The sequence below is a fragment of the Canis lupus genome, chromosome 18, assembly GCF_048164855.1.
Source record: "Canis lupus baileyi chromosome 18, mCanLup2.hap1, whole genome shotgun sequence".
NCBI lineage: Eukaryota > Metazoa > Chordata > Mammalia > Carnivora > Canidae > Canis > Canis lupus.
In genome coordinates, this window is record NC_132855.1 from 35774572 (window position 1) to 35796999 (window position 22428).

Consider the following 22428-nt stretch of genomic DNA (forward strand, 5'->3'; position numbering starts at 1 on the left):
TTGGAGAATAAAATTTAGTTATAAAAAGATGGCTTCTAAGAGGTCAGATTACATATCAGTAAATATTTAAACATAGTACTATCAGCAGTAATGATTTAAAAAATCATAATAATCTAGAAAGGGCAAAAATTTCATTGAAATTGAGAATAAAGAATTAAATGATGAAAATTAAGTGTGATGAATGCTATCTGACATGGTGGTCCTGGGAGTGTGCACAGGAAAAATCCCATTTTATACATGTCCTATAAAAAAAAATTAAAGCAAATAAAAATAAATTAATATATGGTCCCTTTGAGAGACATATACTCATACACACAAATCAAAATCCCCAAATAAAAGTTAAGCCATAAAATACATATGCAATTCTAGCTTAGACAGAACAAATATAATTTTTCCTCTTTTCTACAAACTAATTTTGCATATTCCAAATAAAGCTTTAGATGAGTGCTCTGGCAGTGTGTATTTTTAGGCTTTCAAGAACTTCTAATGTAGACAAGATGGTGCAGCTGACAGTGCTCATGGTTGATAACAACACACATTTTAAAGGTTGTTGGCTTGCTAGTGAAAGTGAACAGAAAATGGAAGACTTGTACTATACGGGAAAATACTATATATGAAGCACTAAGAAAGAATGTTCTTTACTAAATATAAACATTTATCTACATGTTTAGATGCACGAACAGACACACACATACACCCACATAGCAAGTGCATTAATATATACTGGTGCCAACTCATCCTATTGTCCAATGATTTACTGATAACAAGTAAAGTTAGAGAAGTCCATTTATAAATTCAGCATATTGTTAATATATTCTAACTGACGTAACAAGTTAATACCTAATACACAATGTCAGTGTAAGTCTGAAGAGTAACAACAAATCATAAAATTGACATCAGTTTTTTTTCAAATAGCTTACTGATGTAACCCCTTGATCTTTTATGATGAATGTAAGAATATTATAAAATGCATATATTCTTCCAAAAATTACATGAACTGTATGTTACTGTGATTGTAGTTTATTTTTATTTTTCTTTAGATGTACTACTTGTCTTAGTATCTAATTGCATAAATTCTCTCAAAATGGAAGAAATATTATAAAATTCTACCAGAAATGCCTTGTTGCCTTAAGCATTAAGAAGAGTAATGGATAAGTCCATAACATAAACTGGATCATCTCTGATATGCATGTACTCAGATACCAAAGTGATAAGTCAAATTTATCACTAAACTGTGAAATTTTGTACAATAGTGTTGTGTTTTATATTATTATATGAGAAAATCTTTCTTTTATGGGATAGGCTAATTTATCACCGCTGAGGTGGGCACTTTTGGAAATTAAAAATGGAGAATGATTACTTAAAGAAATATATTATTGGGGTTACCCAAAGTGATAAGTCTGGGGCTATTGCAGTGTGAATTTTGTTATTATTTCTGAATATTCCATTCAATTCTGCTTTGGAAAAAAAAGTGATGGATGAAATTCAAAATTTGTTAGGTATAAATATATGATATGGTGGGTTAAAAATGGGATGGAATAAAGTAGATATATTTAAGACTCATGGGGGTGCCTGGGTGGCTCAGTTGGTTAAACGTTTACCTTCAGCTTGGGCCCTGATCCCAGGTCCTGGGATAGAGCCTCTTATCAGGCTTCCTGCTCATAAACCTGCTTCTCCCTCTTCTCCCTGCTGGTCCTCTCTCTCAATAAAATAAAATCTTATAAATGAAGACTTACCAAGTAATAAATATACAGTATTATTACATTTTCTATAAATATATATACATACACACACATACAAAGACAAAACAAAACAAAACAATCCATGGCTGTTTATTAAGCTACAGCTATTAGCCAGGCAACCTTGTTCCCGTATCACTCTGATAGAACAAGTGTATATCATTGGTTCAGGGGACTTTTGTCTCTGAAATTTTTTGTTTAACCACAATCCTGGTCCTTCTAATTAAAACCTATGGTTATATAATATATATAATTAATATAAATACATGTAATACAGGTAGCATATAATACATGTAATTAAAATATTAAGCCATTAGTGGGAATGGCTCATATGGTCTAGAGCTGGAATATAATGAACTTTGGGTATCCAAGATTCAGATAGCATGGTTTTCCATCCACTTGTACCTTATCCAAAATGTGTTAACTTACCCAAGCTTTATTATTGGTTCTTAAATTAATTTAATGTCTGTAATCTGAATGCTTTCATTCAGTCAGTGAGCCTTTCCATTCCATGACAGTAATGTTACACACTGAATTGAGTTGTAGTTACACTTGGAAACTACCACTGAGTCAAGCTACTTTCCTATGCAACAGCTACCTCTGTAAAGAAACAGAGTCCATATCTCTATAGACCTTATAATAATACTTGTATACCATTTGAGTTTTTAAGTTACCCAACCTCAAAACTTTTCCGGTCATTAAAATATAATCTTGCTGTTCTTTGTATGGCTATGGTTTTTTCTAGGACTAAACATAAATATAATCAAACTGATATTTGGATATCCCGAAATTTAACAAGTTACTTTTTCTAAGCAAAACAAAACAAAACAAAACAAAATAAAACACATTGTATTTATGATGTTGTTTTATACTATATATTTATAGTATAGATGATCTCTTTCCTTTGTTAGAGTGAAATATTTTAAAAAATGTATCTATCTTTGACTAGAAAGGAGGTGTATAAACATCAGAAACTATGGAAAACAGGCACTTACCTTCCCGGGAGACTGCTAATTTGATTACATCAATGGCATTTTATGTCATACAAAAGGGAAGGAAGAGCCTACTGGCTCTCTAATTTTCAGGCATACTTTTCTTCTAGGATTTCTTGATGATTCAGCAGTAAGAGAATTTTCTTTCAGGACACTGATAAAGTCCCCATTGCATATAAATTGTGAATTAGGCAAATTATTTAATATATTAATTATTTCTCCTTGAAAAGTGACTATAAGCAGTAAATGAGATGTTTTATGTGGGAGATCTTTAAAATCTATAGAAAAATATATAATTGTTATTATTCTGTATTCTATACAAGGCTGACTTTCTAATACTGAAAAGGAACTTACTTTGTTGGAGCCTATGGCAAGGACACAATTGACTTTCTCCCAGTGGCTGGGCAAATTTTTGCATTACAGTTGATTAAAACATTATACCAGTAGGATGCCTGGGTAGCTCAGTCGGTTACGCATCAGCCTTTGGCTCCGGTCATGATCCCAGTTCCTGGGATCAAGCCCTGGATGGTGTTGGGTTCCTTGTCTGCAGGGAGTCTACTTCTCCCTCTCCCTCCTCGCCCTCCCCCTGCTTGTGCTCTCTCTCTCAGATAAAAAAAATAAATAAATAAAATAAATAAATAAATAAATAAATAAATAAATAAATAAATAAAATATTTAACGAAAAACATTATACTCACCATTGACAAAAAGCAAAGATAGGTATGGACTATCTGCATTCCTTCATTATACTGTTGTCAAATGTGTTTGTAATATTAAAGGGGATAATTAGCAATGAAATATCTCTACTTTCTGTCACAACACATCGAGAGCATACAACATCCTTCAAAATTTTTTTAAAAAAGGAAGTCTGGAATGCAAATTTCATGGTAAATTTTGAATACTTCATCCTTATTCTATGCCTGTAACATTGAAATTCACACATATATTCTTTTTTTTTTTTCACTACTTTCTCCTCTTCTGCCTCCTCTCTTCTTTACCTTTCTATTTCTTTAAACTCTATTGTGATTACCATTATTTGGAAAAATTACTTGCCCCCTAAGGATTATGTAACAAGCTATTAGGAAAAAAAGGGTTAAAAATGCATTCTACACAAAGTATTACCTTAACTATGTTCATGGCAAATCTCTGGTTGAGCATTTTTGAAAACAATTGCATTCTGACCTTTTGATTTTCTTTTCCAAAAACTCAACATAATAATATAGTTCAAAATATTCTCATATATAATAACTGAGTAAGTAAAATTTAAGGACTTTCTGAAGAACGATTAATCTTTTTGTTTTTAGAATTTTTTTTTTATGGATTTAGGGTTCTCAGTAATGCCTGTTAAAGAGTAAAATGATTCAATGAACAACCTCGTGCACTGCTCAAGGTTCTGCCTACTGAGAGGATTTCCCTTCACCACTGTTTTTCAGGGATGTCCCAGAGGATTGTAATGCTGGTGTTGTTCACTTCCAGGTGGTACCTATTTGCCTAAAACCAGTAAGCCAAACACGTTTTCTTTTCTTCTATCAGCTGATTATTGGAACTCCCCATGAAGCCGTATGTGTAGGCTGTGTGAGACAGAATATAGTATAACAGGAATGAAGACAACAGACATTTGGACCACTTCATGTAAATTATTTGTGCTTTCAGGGCCCACCCAAGCCTGCTCTCATATATATAACTTCTGTGAGTTGCTGCTGTGCCTGCCAAAATTTATAGCTTGGTGGATCAGACAACTGCTGGTAACTTGATGGCCTATGTCTAAGCATTCAGTTTCAGCTAAGGCCTAATACCAAGCCAAAAGCTGTTTTCAAAAGGGGAACAGTTATTCACAAAAGATAATAGGGCCTTCCTTCAAAATCCTGAATCTGTAATGTGATTCCCCTGTAGAAGCATGCCAAAGCCTCCAAATATCATTCCTATTTGCCAGTGACACTTCAGGCACCATTGGATCTGCTGGCTCCAGCCAAGCATTGCCTTGTGTCCTTTAAGTCTTATTTTTTTTAAATAATAAATTTATTTTTTATTGGTGTTCAATTTGCCAACATACAGAATAACACCCAGTGCTCATCCTGTCAAGTGCCCCCCTCAGGGCCCGTCACCCATTCCTTCAAGTCTTGATAGTGGCAGTAACTTCTGCAATCTCTCCAGATATACAACATTGCTTCTTGCATTATTTATTTATTTTTGTTTTTCATTTATTATTTCCTAAGTAGAGAGTGGTGAAACTATTCATTATAATATCTGATGTTTGATACATGATACTATGTGTTTTCAAAACCCATAGAACTTTACACTGAAGAAAGTGAACTTTAATATATGCAGATTTAGGAGACTGGAGGTTTCCAGAATGAAGTGCAGAATGTGACAAAGCAATCTGACTGTATTGTTAATGTACAAAACATTATCATTTATGATGTGTGTTTGGGGAGAGTACCTTTGGTAATGGATGGAGTATACCAGAGTAAAGGCAAAAGAAACTGTATATAGGCAAGGTACACTACATGATGAAGTCATTTCCCATGAAGGTATAGGTTAATAATTCTGATACTACTGTACATGTATACTAGAATTGAACAATTAATTAAATGAAAGCTGCGAGCCAGGTTTTTCACTAGAGGCATAAGAAGTTACAGATAGTCAAGAGTAGGAGGCTAGAATGGTCCACTTGGTCATGAATTAGAGCTAGAAACATAGGCATAAACTCAAGTTTAGCTTAATGTCGATACAGATGGTTACAGCAAGAAGTATTTGTAAGTGAGTTTGTATATATTCAGGTAAGTATGAGCATGTATGTTTTCCTTCCTTTAGCTAAAAGGGCCTAAAGGCACTGTAGCAGCAATCAGCACATCTAGACCCCAGGTCTTGGTTTCTGGTACTGTTTTCCAATAACAGAACCAGGGATTCTTACAGAAATGGCTGAATCTAAAACTGTGGCAAAAAATATATAAGATGAGCCTGGAGCATTCTATAGTCCCAGAAAGTAAGGAAGAGCTCAAAAACAGTAGCAACGATAACATAATTATAACACACAATTGTGGAGATATGTCAAAGGGTCTCAAGAGCTAACTAAATGAGCTCCCAATGGCCGAAGTTGGAGCAATTTTAATATAAAAATATAACTAAGTTATATTGGATTATTACTCAAAGTATAAAATAAAATGTTTCCATATTTGCATAAATGATTATATATCCATATTTGCATAAATTATTATATATACAAATGTTTATATATACACATTTCTTCATATCAGAACTCCAAATAATTTGTCTACGTATAATCCTATCTCAAAGTGGGAGAAGATAGAATTCCCGACTATTTACATGGGGAGCATAGGCTATACATGTTGACTTTTTCCCAAAGAATACAGTATGGAAAGGACTAGAAAAGATAAACTTTCCAGTGGAGAATTCTGACAAATATAATCTCAGTCAGGTGGTGAAGGACTAGAAAAGATTAACTTTTCAATGGAGAATTCTGAAATATAATCTCAGTCAGGTGATAAAGGTTAACATCAATAGTGATATCCAAAGCGAAATATTGACAGTTATATTCTCTTGATAAGATGTAGTGAAAATGGCACTTTATTTCTGTAGTCTTCCTCTTAAAGACACATAACCCAAGTGTAATCATGAGAAAAATACCAGACAATCCAAATTTATGGACATTCTATGAAATACCTATTTAATATGCCTACTCCTCAAAGCTATCAAGGTCATGAAAAGCAAGGGGAGTCTGAGAAACAGCAAAAAGGAGCCTATGGAGACATGATGACAAATGTAATATCATGGATAGGATCCTGAAACAGAAAAAGATCATAAGGTAAACTCCAAGGACATTTTAATGACGTATTGACTTGAGTTAGTAATAATATATTGATAATGGTTCATTAATTGTAACAAAAGCACCATAATAATATAAGATTTTAATAGTGGAAACTGGGTGTGAGGTATATATGAATTCTTCATGCCATCTTCACAATTTTTTCATAAATCTACATGTGTGCTAAAAATGCGAACTGGAATTAAAAAGATAAAAATTTAAGCACTTAAAAATGATTTGAAGAATTTGCAAGGAGGAAATTAACGGTGAAAAGTCTTAATTAATTCCTGACTTATCTGTGATGTCTAAGTTTTAATCTACATGAGTAAATAATTTTTTTATATTTCAAGCTTCATACACATATTAGCACATCTCCTACTTTTCTCTGATGTAGAGCATAAGAATTATGATAGCATAGAGCTAATCTTAATGGAATCAAGGTATAGGGAATATTATATTTAAAAGTACCTGATTCTTATATAGTATCCTTTTATAGATATAGATTCCTATGTGTGGACAATTGACTCATCTAATAGGAGGAATTGTGGGGTTGGATATTTTGGGTATGGATTATTCTGTTTAAATCCTGGTTCTAATATACTAGTCAAGGAATGTTGATAAATTTTATAATCTTCATGAGTCACATATTCATCTATGTGAATAGATGATGGTGATTTTCGTCTCCATAAAATGACAAATCTGCCTATGTTTGAGTGCTGCTGTAAGAGATAGTGTATACAACACCCCAGTGTAGAGTCTGGTATAGTAGATGCTTAATAAATGGGATATTTTAATATTAAGAATTAAAATTTTGTACACTCTCGGCAGCCCCGGTGGCGCAGCGGTTTGGTGCCGCCTGCAGCCCCGGGTGTGATCCTGAAGATCTGGGATCGAGTCCATGTCGGGTTCCCTGCGTGGAGCCTGCTTCTCCCTCTGCCTGTGTCTCTGCCTCTCTCTCTCTCTCTCTCTGTCTCAATAAATAAATAAAATCTAAAAAAAAATTTTTTTATGCACTCTCATCCAGCTCTTTCTGATTATCCTCTGCACTTCTCTATGGGATTTGTAATCTTATAATACCATTTAAAAATATTTCTTATAACAATGATAAATTGTATCCCTTCTTTCATGAGTCTTATATCCTTTGGACAACAGAAATAAATAAATTAAGAAATAAGAAAATAGATTGAAAGTCCTATAGAGGATTCTCTGTGGGAGGTGACTAAGTAGCTATTTTGGGCTGGGTGTTTAGAGCAGGCATCTCTGAAATAAATGTATTTATTTATCCATATCTTAATAACATATTTTATGTAATCCAACATAGTCAAAATATTATCATTTCAATGTGTGATAATTTTTTTTAAATCATCAATGCAATATTTTATTTTTGGAGTAAGTCTTTGAACTTCAGCGTGTATTTTACACTTAAAGCATATGTTAATTCAGAATAGCCACACTTCAAGTGCTCACCAGGTGGCTCGTGCTTCCTTCCATATTGGACAGCCCACTTTGGATCTAGTCTGGATTATTGCAATAGTGTTCCTGCTTCCACTCTTGATCTCCTGAAGACATTTTTCTACAAAGCAGCCAGATCTGACATATCGTGTCATTTCCTTTATTTATTTATTTATTTATTTATTTATTTATTTATTATTTATTTATTTATTTATTTATTTTTATATTCTTGCTTTATTTTACTCTTTTATATTTAAATTCAATTAATTAACATTAATGTATTATTAGTTTCAGAGATAGAGTTCAATGATTCATCAGTCTTATATCATACCCAGTGCTCCCTACATCATGTGCTCTCCTTAATTCCATCACTCAGTTACTGCATTCTCCCAACCCCCTCCCCTCCAGCGAGCCTCAGTTTGTTTTCTATGATTAAGAGTCTCTTGTGGAAATTTGATACTACGTAGAAGCCCAGCACTTAAAAGCCAGAAGGCTGAGCCTTGCAGCAGAGTGAAGAAATTGGTCCATCGTCTTCATGTAGGAAGTGAGCTTGATATGACCTAGGATAGAAAGTGGACCAGTCTGTGAGTGCGTTCAGGGGAGAGCTATTATAAGAGAGGTAGCCTGGGCTTTTAGGCCATACAAAGAAGCTAGGTTTTGGTTTTATTTGTAATGGGGAAGAATGCTTTGGAGAACTTTATAAAGGGGAATTTTGTGGTCAGATTTATATTTTAAAAGATTACTGTGTTGAATGAAAAGAATGAAAGAAAAAACTTTCAGCTAAATGCTCATATTATGGAGGATCCCTGGGTGGCTCAGCGGTTGAGAGCCTGCCTTCAGCCCAGGGTGTAATCCTGGAGTCCCTGGATTGAGTCCCACATCCAGCTCCCTGCATGGAGCCTGCTTCTCCCCCTGCTTGTGTCTCTGCCTCTCTCTCTGTGTCTCTCATGAATAAATAAATAAAATATTAAAAAATAAATAAATAAATTCTCATATTATATAAATCCACTCAGGATTTTGAAAACCTATGTTGATTATTCTCAAGGAAGATAGTGATTCAAAGGTGTATGAACTTATGTTAATTTCTGTACAATCACTCATGAACATGAAATGAATACTATGTATTTATAGATATACAGGCATAGATGGATATTGTTTTAGGAACTGAATATAAATTACTTCAATCTGTAAAAAAAATCTGAAATTTTACTTGCTCTTAATATAAATGCTCAATTATAAATCTAAGATAAAATTCAGATGACATTTCTTGTACTCCTGTGGAAAGTTAGAATACCCATTTATGATGATGTTGATGATGATGCTTAAAAATGCTATGAGTTTCCTTACCTCAAAATGCCTAAATTTCTTTTCTCAGGCTTAAGAGAATTTATAACTGTGGAAATACTATTTTTATTCACCATTTAAAAAAAAATTCTACTAATGCAACTCTAAAGTTTAATTTGTGAATATTTTGTAAAGCTCTAAATTATAGCTTAAGTGAAAATTCAGTGAATTAAAGTAAACTTGGATAGTACTTTGCAAACTATAATGTGCATATGATTCACTTGGTGATCTTGTTAAATGCAGATTCTTTTCAAGACCAGTGAAAGACTTGTGTTTCTGCATTTCTAGCAAGTTCCCAGATAATGCCAGAGTTTCTGGTCCATGGACCAACTCTGAATAGCAAGAGACTAAGCTTTTATACCATACAAAATCTCCTGGGCATTTACTTATTTATTTTTTAATACCCATTCCTGATTTCCATCCAAGGCCAACAATCAGAATTGCTGGGTTTGAGTCTGGACATAAATATTTCTTAAAAGGTTGAAGTTGATCATGACGTACTGATAAACTTGAAAATCATAGCTCTGGAACATATTAATCATGAGTAAAATATCTTTATGACCATTACTTAGAGCTAAAATAATATGGGCAACAGGACTTATGGATACAGTTCTGTCAATGTGCTGGGAAGAATTGTAAGACAATTTGCTATTTTTGATCGTGGCTTAATTTTGAGCAGAGACTGACAGAATGGCAATTGTACTAAATTATACTGACTTGCATGGCAGCTTTGTGATAATGGGGCTGTTGATGAGGCAGACCATTAAATTCATTTTCACTCAAGACCAAAGCAAGGATTTGAATGGAAGTTTCCAGAGGTGAAAAATGAATGTGTAAGCCCATTTTTATTCATATATCGAGTGAATTAATTCATTTTCTCTATAAATGATTTTGAGATAACATGTGCTCAAATGACTGTAAATAGAAATTATTTTTTAATAGTGAAAATTTTCATTTGAGATCCTTCCGTAGGCAATTGAAGAATTATTTCACAAATATACTAATTCCAATGTAAGGACTTCTACTAACTACTTAGTGACTATTTACTATGTGCCAGGTGTTTATATAATATATATAATATTATTCCTTTCACTTTGTATGCAGAGGATATTGAGATTCAGAGAAATTAAATAACATTTCTAAGTCTGCACAGCTGGTATGTGGCAGAGACAATATTTAACCTGTTTATCTGACTCAAGAGTCCACGCATTTTTCTGTCCAGCTCATCACTCCTAGAAGTATTTGAAATGCTACCAAGTCAATGTGTTAATTCATAGAATGCTCATAGGAAACAAGTTGAAACACATATGAACTATTTTAAAACTCACTTCTTTTAAAATATCTTATTTTAAAAAATCATACTTTGTGTGTGTTTTTTTTTTGAATAGTATGTATGCATGTGTGCACTATTAACTTCTTACCAATGATGCTTTTGTTATAGAAACTATAAGCCTAGGGATGTAGGTAAAGTTACCCATTTCAGTCCAGGAAGGCATGAAGTTCACCTTTTAATTAGTGATTCTAAAAAATGTGCACCTAGTTCTTCATTCTATCAGTGATTCTATTCCTAGTTTCACTTTTGACTTTGAAAGTTTGCTCTAGAAAGGTGATTTATTCATATACGCACAAAAGATCTTTCCTGTGGACTACAACCCAGATAGATTCACAGATTATAAATATAATCTGAAAGAGAAAGAGGGCCAAATTAGAAATAAGTCATATAAAACTAAATTTCATCAATGTCCCTAATAAAATATTTCAAAGAAAATCACATATATATATATATATATATAGAGAGAGAGAGAGAGAGAGAGAGTTTATTTAAAACATTACATAGACAACTATAATTTTATTTTAAGTATATTATATGGGCATGTTTAAAGATCTATACATAGTTTAAACATTAAAAACTATACATATATATATCTGCATTTTTCTTCATTTTTATTTTTTAAAGATTTTATTTATTCATTCATGAGAAGCACAGAGAGGAGAGAGAGAGGCAGAGACACAGGCAGAGAGAGAAGCAGACTCCATTCAGGGAGCCCGACTTGGGACTTGATTCCGGGTCTCCAGGATCATGCCCTGGGCTGAAGGTGGTGCTAAACCGCTGAGCCACTGGGGCTGCCCTGCGTTTTTCTTTAGATATTTTATCATGACAAAATTCAAACACATCCAAAAGTAGTAATAATAATATAACAATTCTAGGGCATTTTATAAGTGGTCTATCATTAACCAACCAATTATGTTTCATCCATAACTGTCTACTCATAATTACTTGTTTTATATATAGCTACACTCCTCCAAATATTTTAAAGAAAACTTCATCATCTGTACTTATGTTTAAGATAAAAAGTTTTTAACATGAAGATATCATTATTGCACCTAAATAATTTAGTTATAATTTTTAAATATGGAATGTCTACTCAATGTTCAAATATTTCTAATTGTATTACAATCCTCTTCCCTCTCCTTTTCTCTCTTTTTAAAAATTTGCTTATATGAATCAGATTTTTTTTTTAAGATTTTATTTGCTTATTCATGAGAGACAGAAGAGAGAGGCAGAGACACAGGCAGAGGGAGAAGCAGGCTCCATGCAGGGAGCCCAAAGTGGGACTCGATCCTGGGACTCCAGGATCACGCCTAGGGCCAAAGGCAGGCGCTTAACTGCTGAGCTGAGCCACCCAGGAGTCTCTGAATCAGATTTTTTTTTTTTTTTTTTAATAAGACATGATTAGGTTACTGTGTTTTCTTTTTTATTTGTTTATTTTTAGGTTGCCATATTTTCCATGACCCTTTCAATCCATAATTACCCGTGCATCAACTTTTCTTCCTATATCCTTTGCTGTTGTGAAGTACTCAGGGATATTTTTTTCTGTAATATCCGACCTTGAAGTTTCATAATTTTCATCCACATGTTATTCTTATACATTTTTCTTTGTTCTATGCATTTTCTGTAAATTGAAAATTAGATCTAAGGGTTGGTAAAAGTTAGGAAAAAGAAAGATTTTGGTGAGACTATGTTTTGAGGAGGTATATATTATCTATATCTTTTTTCATGACATTATAAACTCGTGATGATAATTGCCTAGATCCAATAAATCATTAAGGGTTCCATAATGGTGATACTCTTTCATTCTTACTAATTATATTGACTGAAATCATCTATAAATTTCATTATTTACTCCTCGGTAAGCCTGGAGGACAGTTCACACAGGAAAGATAAAATACATTTACTAATTTCCAAAATAATAAGTTAATTCCCCAGTACCATCCAGATTACTTAATAAGGATGTTTTTTTCTTTTCTTTGTTGCATCATTATGAACTCATGGAATTAAACATATTTAATTTGTTTCGATTTAGCACAGCCTATAGTAGGGGCTTGTTTTGTTTGGCTCCTGATCTTGAAGGCTTTTATTATGACAAAATAATAATAATTCTAATGCTTTCTGTTTTCTCTTGCCAAAAAAAGTTAGAGCTAGATTGGTACATTGTTTTTAGGTGTTTCCTGGGAAGAGAGATATCAACTGTGTATATATAGTTTTAAAAGATATAATATGAGTGCATATTGACATTTCAAAATGAAATTAAATAATATGGAGTTTTATCCCAATGTCACATTATTCAGATCTCTTCTTTTTTCCAAGCTGAAAATCCCAGTTGTAAAGAACAATCAACTTAAAATTCATTTGCTTTATCCTTATACTCACAAAAAAAAACCCTTTAGAATAGAATAAAATAAAATAAAAGGTAGTAAGAATATTATTACTATTGAAAGTAGTTTACAAAGTAAGATTATTGTTTTTATCTGTAGGTTTCCATTTCATTAGAGTTGTATAATCAAACTACAACATATTAAAGTAATTTGAAGTAAATGATTTTTGTGTAGTTATGTCACCAACTGGATGGTTACATGATTAGTTTAGTTGTTCTATTTCATTTACAGTTTTAGGGTTTTGAGTTTTAAATTATGTAAAATGCAAGTTACCGAAACTAAACTTTAAATCAAAATATGTTCTAATAAATCTAATTTGTATTCCTGTGCCTTTCACTTGTTTTCATCTGTTCAACTTAAATGCACATTAAAAAAATTAACTTCATCTTATTTTCACATTATTTAGTATTGTTCTAGTGTTTTATAATAGCCTGAGTCCTGCACTTTTTCTTAGCAAGAAAAGGTTCACTTCAATGAACAATATTGAAATTAGATAGTAACCATATCTTCCCCTCTACTATTTCCTCTTCATCTTATTTTACATAATATGCTTGTAATTATAGTTAAATCAGTGAATTGATTCTAGATTTGTATACTCTCACCTTTTTGTCCCATTTTTCAAATTATGTAATCAGAGCATAGAGCTATTATATTCTATATTTTTATTCATCACTTATGTCAGTTCTGCAGTAATATGTGTGTGTATATATGTATACATATACACATTATATTTATACATTATATATTCATTACATATTATTATATTATAATAGATATTAGATAATAATTATAATAGATATTAGATTATATTATCTATTATATATTATATATAATATATATTATATATTATTATTATATCTATTATATATATATTGAATCATCACAAGTCCATAAATCAGTTTCTCTTTAGCCTTCAGAAGCTTCATATATGAAGCTCATTATCTAGGAGAATCCTCAGAAATAGATTAACAAAACATTCCTAGGGCCTTTCCATATTGAGAGCAATATGTCTTTAATTTTATATTTTAAGGTCTCCTTAACTGGATATACATACTTTTGCTTACTCTTTTTGTCCTAAGTAACTTAAACATGTTATTCCAATGTCTTTGGAATAAAGGTTGCTGTTAGAAAAATAAAAATAAAACCAAGAAAAACTCTAATAATAATCTGTTCATTATTTCTTTATCCATGACTTGCTCTTTTTGGCTGGTAGGTTTTTTTTTTTTTTTTCTTTTTTCTTTCTTTTTTTTTTCCTAGAAGTTCAATAGTTTTACTAAAATTTTCTCAGTTTTGGTCACCTACATTTGATTTTTTTTTAGGTATTCAGTTTGTTCATTCAATATGTAGTGTAAAGTTCCTTTTTTCTTTAGTAAAGTTCTCTTTAATTGTAGTTTTTGTATTTGTTCTGTTCCATTAACTTGTAGTTCTTAAGAAACGCCTATTATGTGTATATTTTATCTTCTTTGCCTATGTTCTCTGCCACTTTCTCTGAAGGTTTTTTTTTTCTCATTCTTTATTGCTCTTAAATTTTGAAAAATCTCATCCTTACCATTTACTTTTCTTAAGGAACTCCCCCACTTAATTCATTTGCTCTTCTACTTAATTTTCTTTACACTTCATTTCAAAATCTCTTTGTTTAATTTTAAAATATTTTTTCCTCAGTTTCATAACCTCTCTTTTTAAATATTTTACATATTTGCTTCAATTTTCTTATGGTGATTTCTGTGGTTCTTTCATAGGTTTTTCCATTTTCTCAATCTTTTGGTCTATTTTGAAATATACATTATTAATTTTTTTATTAATCAACTTTCTTGGGTATTTCTTTCTAGTGTGCTTTTCTTTTCTGTAGAGATGCAATTTTTTACCTTTGTTTCTTCTTATAATAACATTGTGCAGGATTTGACTGTAGTACTTTTCTAGTTTCAGGAGTAGGGGTGGGTCAACACCATGTTTTTAATTTTGTTTCTCTAGAAGTACCTCTTTTTTTGTTTGTTTTCGTGAAATCATCAAATATAGCCTACACTTCTGAGACATTTTTCCATTTTATCTATTTTTATGATGACACCACTCATGTCAAAACTATCAATAGTTAGAATACACCTACTTACCTATTGTAGTTCATGGAGATACCTTTTTGGGTTTTGGGAAACATTGTAATTTTTTTGCTTTGCTTCCTTATTTTATTTTGTAAATTTAATGCGGGAGATTTGAAGAGTGTAAAAACTTAACTGCTACTTGTACCACCATCTTGTTCTTAGTATCCTATAGCACAGATTATCAGTGTGCATAGTCATTCTTAAAGCATTTTTTTTATTGTGTGTTCCAAGGAACATTAGTGTGTCGAAAGTTTAAATATTTAATATAAAAATTGCGAGGTTTGTGGTTAAAAATTTAAAGTCATGGAATAAACAAAATTGAATCAATGGCTTTATTATATGACTTATCAGAATCCTCAAACTGCTAATGTGCCATGTGGATCTTCAGTGGGGGAATATGTTTTGCTCCATTACCCAAAATTACTTAAACTTGGGACTCATTTTTTTCTCATGCATCATTAGTTCTGCATGAGTAAATGGAGCCTTAAAGCAATTTTTCCAGCACTTCCAACTGTGCTTGGGCCTTTTAGCTCACAACCAAAATATAGTCTTGTCGGACTGTTGATGCTCTGTTAGTGAAACGTTTCAGGGTGATCATAGTTTCAGTGTTTATCAGCTGGTCCCATGGACTTTATCATCAATCACTTTTGTCTTGCAATATTTTACTTGCTAGGATTACTATAGGATCTATGGTAAAGATAGGATGTTGAAATTATATTTTCATAAATAACATTTTTAATCATTGTAAATGATGTTTCTTGCCTTTGAGAGTGAGTGAAGCATTAGCAGGCACCATTTTCCTATTAAATAATAAGTTTTATGGGAGAAACTAAGGCATTGCATGTGGTTTAAAATATAGCAAAACGTAATCATGGTAAAAGTGAAAGTTTTCTTTTAGTTTTAGATGAGCACTGATTTGAGGTAGTTTATTACCAATACATGGCAGAACAATGCTAGTTTACATAATTTATGCTTAAATGTATAATTATTTCAACATAATATTTTTGTATGTGAGCCAAGTAAGATTTTTTTGTTTTAGGTGAGTTAAAATAATAGAGTTTTGTAAACGTGGTTTTGTTAGCAATAGTCATTTCTTCTTCTCTACATTCTTTCCTCCCTTTTTGTCTCTTCCTTCTTTATGTTCGTTTCTCCAAGTAACTCCAATAAGAAGTACATACATATGTTGTCAGAGAAGATATTAGAATAAGGCTGTCTGGTATCTAATGAAAACTCTGTCACTTTTTAACTGTATGATTTAGGGAAATATTCTTAACCATTTTGTGCTTCAATTTTTTTTAGAGATTTTATTTATTTATTCATGAGAGACACACACACAGAGAAAGACAAAGAGAGAGAGAGAGAGAGAGAGAGGCAGAGACACAGGCACAGGCTCCTGTATGGATCCTGACTTGAGACTCCATCCTGGGTCTCCAGGATCACGCCCTGGGCTGTAGGTGGCGCTAAACCGCTGAGCCACCCAGGCTGCCCAAGTGCCTCAATTTTCTTAACTGAAAATGTAGCTCAAATAACATGATCTCATTCAATTTTTGTCTGTATTAGTAGAGTGGTCTATGCATAATCCTCAGGAAGACTAGAGTAGAGAACATGCAAAGTACGAGCATCCTTCCAGATTCATTAATTTATTCATTAATTCGGAGAGACATTTATTGATTCATCCATAGACAAATATTCATAGAGCACCCCTATGTACAAAACACATTGCTAGCAACTTGGGAACAAATGTTAAACAAAACAGACATGTTTTATTCTAGATGCTTTGCAATGATGCTTTTCCTGAGGAATATGTAAAGAATACATTTAAATGATTCCAGCATTTACAAATCCTTTATGAAAAAAATCTCTCCAAATAGTGATAAATATAATAAGTAACATTGCTAAATTATATGCTATATGACAGTTTTGCTAAGGCTTTCAATTGAATTATATCAGTAAGATTTTGGGTTGTAAGCAATAGAAAAGAACTCTGTTTACATTTAGTTAAAAAGAAAGAATTAGAAAAAAACTTGTGGAAAATTCTCATAGAACTGAGAAAAGCTTTAGAGACCATGTTTGAGAAAATGAGGTTGATATTTCGAGGCTTAACAATAGGAATCAGAGTCAAGATTATGCCATGGTTCCTGTGCTGAACATATATACTCAACATATATATGTATATGCAATATATATATGAATATGTATATATGCTCATAATATCTATAAAACAAAATAGCTAAGGTTTTTGAGGAACCTATGAATAGTGGTTGCATTTCTCTTTCCTTTTGCAATTTCATTGAAAGAAATGGGTAATTTTTAAAAAGACTGTGTAAAGAAAAGCAGAGTTGTTACTTTCATTTTTTTCAACATAACAGTTAACAAATTTATATTTTGTTATTCTACTTGATACTATGGAGGAGATTGATATTAGTGAAATAATGTGTCCCAGAAATTAAAAATCAGAACTGGAATTCAAACTTTATGAAGGTAGTACCACTCAAAGACATTTTAAGTATTAAACAACATAGTTGTTTTTGCCTTAAAGTGATCCTTAAAATGTCCTTAAGAGACAACCATGGTCTTTTAAACTCTTGGAGTAATTAAGAAGACTTCTGTGTAAAGATCAACAAGGAGGGCAAATATATCTTTTATACCAGGCAAGAATCAAGCATCCCAATGAAGATCAATAGTCACTTGTCATCTCAGGCTTTTTTAGGACTTCTTTGTGGATATGTCTACTATAGTTTGCCTTTCTGTAATCATTAACTGTTACTTATCCTAAGGCAATGAAAACCGAATGGCTCAATTTCCAAGGCTTCAGTTTAGTCATAGAAGATAAAAATAACAAAAAGTGTTAACAGTCAAGTCTGGCACCATGATACAGAAAACACTGAGCAATCATCAGCCCCAAGGGACACTGACTGATTCTCACAAATCTCCAGTGACAGAATTTTATGGAAGTTTGCATCATTTAGTTCTAAAAGCAGAGGCACCTTCAAGGCAAAATGGCTTTTACTACTCCCTGAAAAGTCTCAATTTTGGACCTCATCTATTTGATATAATTGTTTGGGGTTTTTGAGATTTAGAGTGAACTATGGAACTCTTGTTTTTCTTGCTCTGGAAAATTGACTAAATAGACATCCTGTTCAGGGGCAAGTAATGAAGAGAGATTGGATTTTTTCATGAGATAGACTCGTTTCTGAAGAAAAATAATAGTGTTATTCCCTGAGATGGAGGTGGTTGATATGTTCTTATCAGTGAAAGAATTGAAGTAAATTCCAAAGGACCAGTTATTTTCGATGATTTCCATCATTATGAACTTGAAAGTTGAGTCTCTAATAGTGTATATCCTATTTTGCTTTTTTAAGAGATTTTTTTAATGGAAAGTTGTTAGAGATTTGTTTCATTTCTTATATAATTCTAATATTAAAATATTTTATTCTTTGTATAAAAACTAAGGATCTATAGATATAGAACATGTGCATGGTGAAAAAACCTGTAATTGTGTAATACAGAAATAAAAAGTTGCATTTGGGGGAATCTCATCTTTTTTTCTATACATAGTCAATTTTAGAAAAATAAAATAATACTCCACTGTCAACTATTTAATATATTACTGATCATTTCTTTATCAATAGATATCAATAAGGTAATTTTTAGTGACTGATTTTTATTCCATAGTAAAATTGTATCATAACTTATGTGATCAAGCCTTTATTGATGGATATTTGGGTTGTCTCAGTTGTTAAGTATTGCTGATAATAGCTTTTTTAGCATCTCTGGAAATAAATCTTTTCAAAATTTTCTGAGATTTCTCTTAGAAAATTTATAAATGTGGGATTGTGCATTTTCACTGTAGACAATACTGACAAATGATCATAACATATGGTATTGTTCTAATTTTATTCCCTCTCAATTGGATAGATTAGAGATGCTTACATATTATAGTTATTATTATTTTAATCTCTAAAATAAATCTCTAAAATAAAATGTTAATCTCTAAAATAAAGTGTTAATTGTAATTTTTACATTTTTAAATCCTTACATTTAAAGATTTTTAAATTTCTTTAAAATAATATCTTTAAAGATATTTAAAAAACTTTTAGTAAATATTTGCATTTTTGCATTTATAAATTGGCTATTCTCTTTGCTTATTTTTCTACTGAGATACCCCTCTTTTCCTTATTGATTTGTGAAAGTTTTTAATTAAAATATATTTAAAGATATTTACTCATTTACTCATTTACTCATTTACTCTTTATGTCACAATTTGCTCCACCATCACCATCTTCATAATCTGTTCTTCTGTGAAAACATCCCCCAGGATATACCCATGCTGTTATTACTACCATTTAAAAGAAAAACTACACACAAATAAGCAACAAACTATTTTAATCCTAATTCTTTCTCCTGATATTATGTATTTCCAACAAAATTCCTGAAAATAATTTTCTAGAATTGTTTTCTTTCTTCTTGTTCTGTCTTAAATCTTCACCATTCCACCAAATCTTCTTTCACATTGTTTAAAGAAATATATGCTACCTCTAAATAGCAAATTCTCAGTTCCTGCCTCAGTTGAATCAATGGCAGCCTTTGACATCTATTCAATCCCACTCTTCCTCTTAAATGCTTTATTTACTTCTCTTCTTTTTGCCCTTCTTTACTCTTGGGCTTTTTTTGCTTATCTTCACAGTTTTAAATTTAGAGTACTTCAGGATTCAATCTGTGGCCTTCTCCTCTCCTCTCTATTTACTCTCAGTTATTTAGCTATTCTCTTGGCTTCAACCACCTATACCCTGAAAATTTGCAAATTTATATATTTATTGATCCTAAAATCTCTCCTGAAATTCTGATGAACACATTAGCTGCCTCATAGACATTCTATTTGGATATTTCGTGGGCATCTCAGATTTAACAGATTCAATATTGAATTCCTGTTATTTCTTCACAAAACTTTTTCTTATAAAGTCTTCCCACCTCAGGAAATGACAACTTTATATTTCCAACTCCTTAGGCTGGCAATCTTGCACTTATCCTTGACACTTCCATTTTTCACACTTTGTATGTAATTCATCAGTAAATCCCATGGGCACAATCAGCAGATTATGCACAGAATTTGATTATGTATCAGAATTTCCACCAATACTCTTAATCTGTACCACTAATGACTCTCGCCTGGATTATTGCCATAGACATCTATTTATTTTCCTAATTACTACCTCATTTGTCTATAATCTATAATGCACACAGCCAAAATGATCTCAAAAAAGAAGTTTATTTCTTCTTCTGTGAACTGACTTGATAGGACCTTTAAAATTTTTTCTTATTTAAATTATATTTAATTAATATATAGTGTATTGTTAGTTTCAGAGGTAGAATTTAGTGATTCATCAGTTGGATTTAATACCCAGTGCTCATTACATCACATGCCCTCTTTAATGCCTGTCACCCAGCTACCCCATCTCCTGATCCATCTCCCCTCTGGCAACCCTCAGTTTGTTTCCTATGGTGAAGAGTCTCTTATGGTTTGTCTCCCTCTCTGTTTTGTCTTATTTTATTTTTCCTTCCCGTCCTTTATGTTCATTTGTTTCTAAATTCTACATGAGTGAAGTCATATGATATCTGTCCTTCTCTAACTGACTTGTTATTTCACTTAGCATGATATTCTCTAGTTCCATCCATGTCATCACAAATGGCAAGATTTAATTCTTTTTGATACCTTGGTAATATGAGTATATATATAATATATTATAATATATATATTATAAGTCTTATAAATAAATATACATATATATAATTTTCTTTATCCAGTCATCTGTTGATGGACATCTGGGGCTTTCTCTGTATTTTGGCCATTGTGGACATTGCCAATATAAACATTGGGGTTCATGTGCCCCATAGAATCACTATATTTGTATACTCCAGGTAAATGTCTAGTAGAGCAATTGCTGGGTCATAGGAGAGCTCTATTTTTAACTTTTTGAGGAACATCCCTACTGTTTTCCAGAGAGGCTACACCAGTTTGCATTGCCACCAACAGTATAAGAGGGTTCCCCTTACTCCTCACCAACAACTGTTGTTTCCTGAGTTGTTAATTTTAGCCATCCTGACAGGTGGGAGGTAGTAGAGTTCATTGTGGTTTTGATTTGTATTTCCCTGGTGCCGGGTGATGTGGAGCACTTTTTCATGTATCTGTTGGGCACTCATATGTCTTCTTTGAAGAAATATCTGTTCTTGTCTTCTGCCCATTTTCTGACTGAATGTTTGTTTTTTGGGTGTTGAATTTTATAAATTCTTTATAAATTGTGGATACTAACCTTTTATCTGATAAGACATTTGCAAATATCTTCTCCCATTCTGCAGATTGCCTTTTAGTTTTGTCAACTGTTTCCTTTGCTGTACAAAATATTTTTATATTGATGAAGTCCCAGTAGTTTATTTTTGCTTTTGTTTCTCTTGCCTTTGGAGACATGTTTAGCAGAAGTTTCTGCAGCCAAAGTCAAAGAGGTTGCTGCCTGTGTTCTCCTCTAAGATTTTGATGGATTCCTGTCTCACATTTAGGTCTTTCATCCATTTTGAGTTTACTTTTGTATATGGTGTAAGAAAGTGGTCTAGTTTCATTCTTCTGCATGTGGCTGTCCCATTTTCCCAACACTATTTGTTGAAGAGACTGTCTTTTTTTATCCATTGGATATTCTTTCTTGCTTTGTGGAAGACTGGTTGACCTTAGTTCAAGGGTTCATTTCTGGGTTCTCTATTCTGTTTCATTGATCTGTGTTTGTTTTTTTGTGGTACCATAGTGTCTTGATTACAGTTTCCTAATACAGCTTGAAGTCCAGAATTGTGATGCCTCCAGCTTTAGTTTTCTTTTTCTTTTTTTATTATTTTTTATTTATTTATTTATTTATTTATTTATTTATTTATTTATTTATTTTTTAAAGGTTTTAATTTATTTATGATAGTCACACAGAGAGAGAGAGAGAAGCAGAGACATAGGCAGAGGGAGAAGCAGGCTCCATGCACTAGGAGCCCGATGTGGGATTCGATCCCGGGTCTCCAGGATCGGGCCCTGGGCCAAAGGCAGGCGCCAAACCGCTGCGCCACCAAGGGATCCCTAGTTTTCTTTTTCAACATTCCTTTGGCTATTTGGGGTCTATTCTGGCTCCATACCAATTTTAGGATTGTTTGTTCCAGCTCTGTAAAAAATGTTGATGGTATTTTGTTAGGGATTGCATTGAATGTGTAGATTGCTTTGGGTAGTATAGATA

The 22428-nt window shown here is 32.3% G+C and overlaps 1 long non-coding RNA gene across 4 annotated transcripts in view; it reads left to right on the top strand.

Annotated features, from left to right (window-relative positions):
• Positions 1-22428, top strand: part of LOC140609524 (uncharacterized) — a 167232-nt gene that overhangs the window by 118553 nt on the left and 26251 nt on the right. For 2 of the 4 annotated variants that reach the window (XR_012011333.1, XR_012011331.1), the window contains exon 5: positions 4165-4231. The exons of 1 other annotated variant lie outside the window; for it this stretch is intronic. This is a non-coding gene — a long non-coding RNA (uncharacterized lncRNA). Of the gene's footprint in view, positions 1-4164; positions 4232-6441; positions 6520-22428 lie in introns of those variants that run through there. One more of the 4 variants, XR_012011334.1, reaches the window with a different exon arrangement.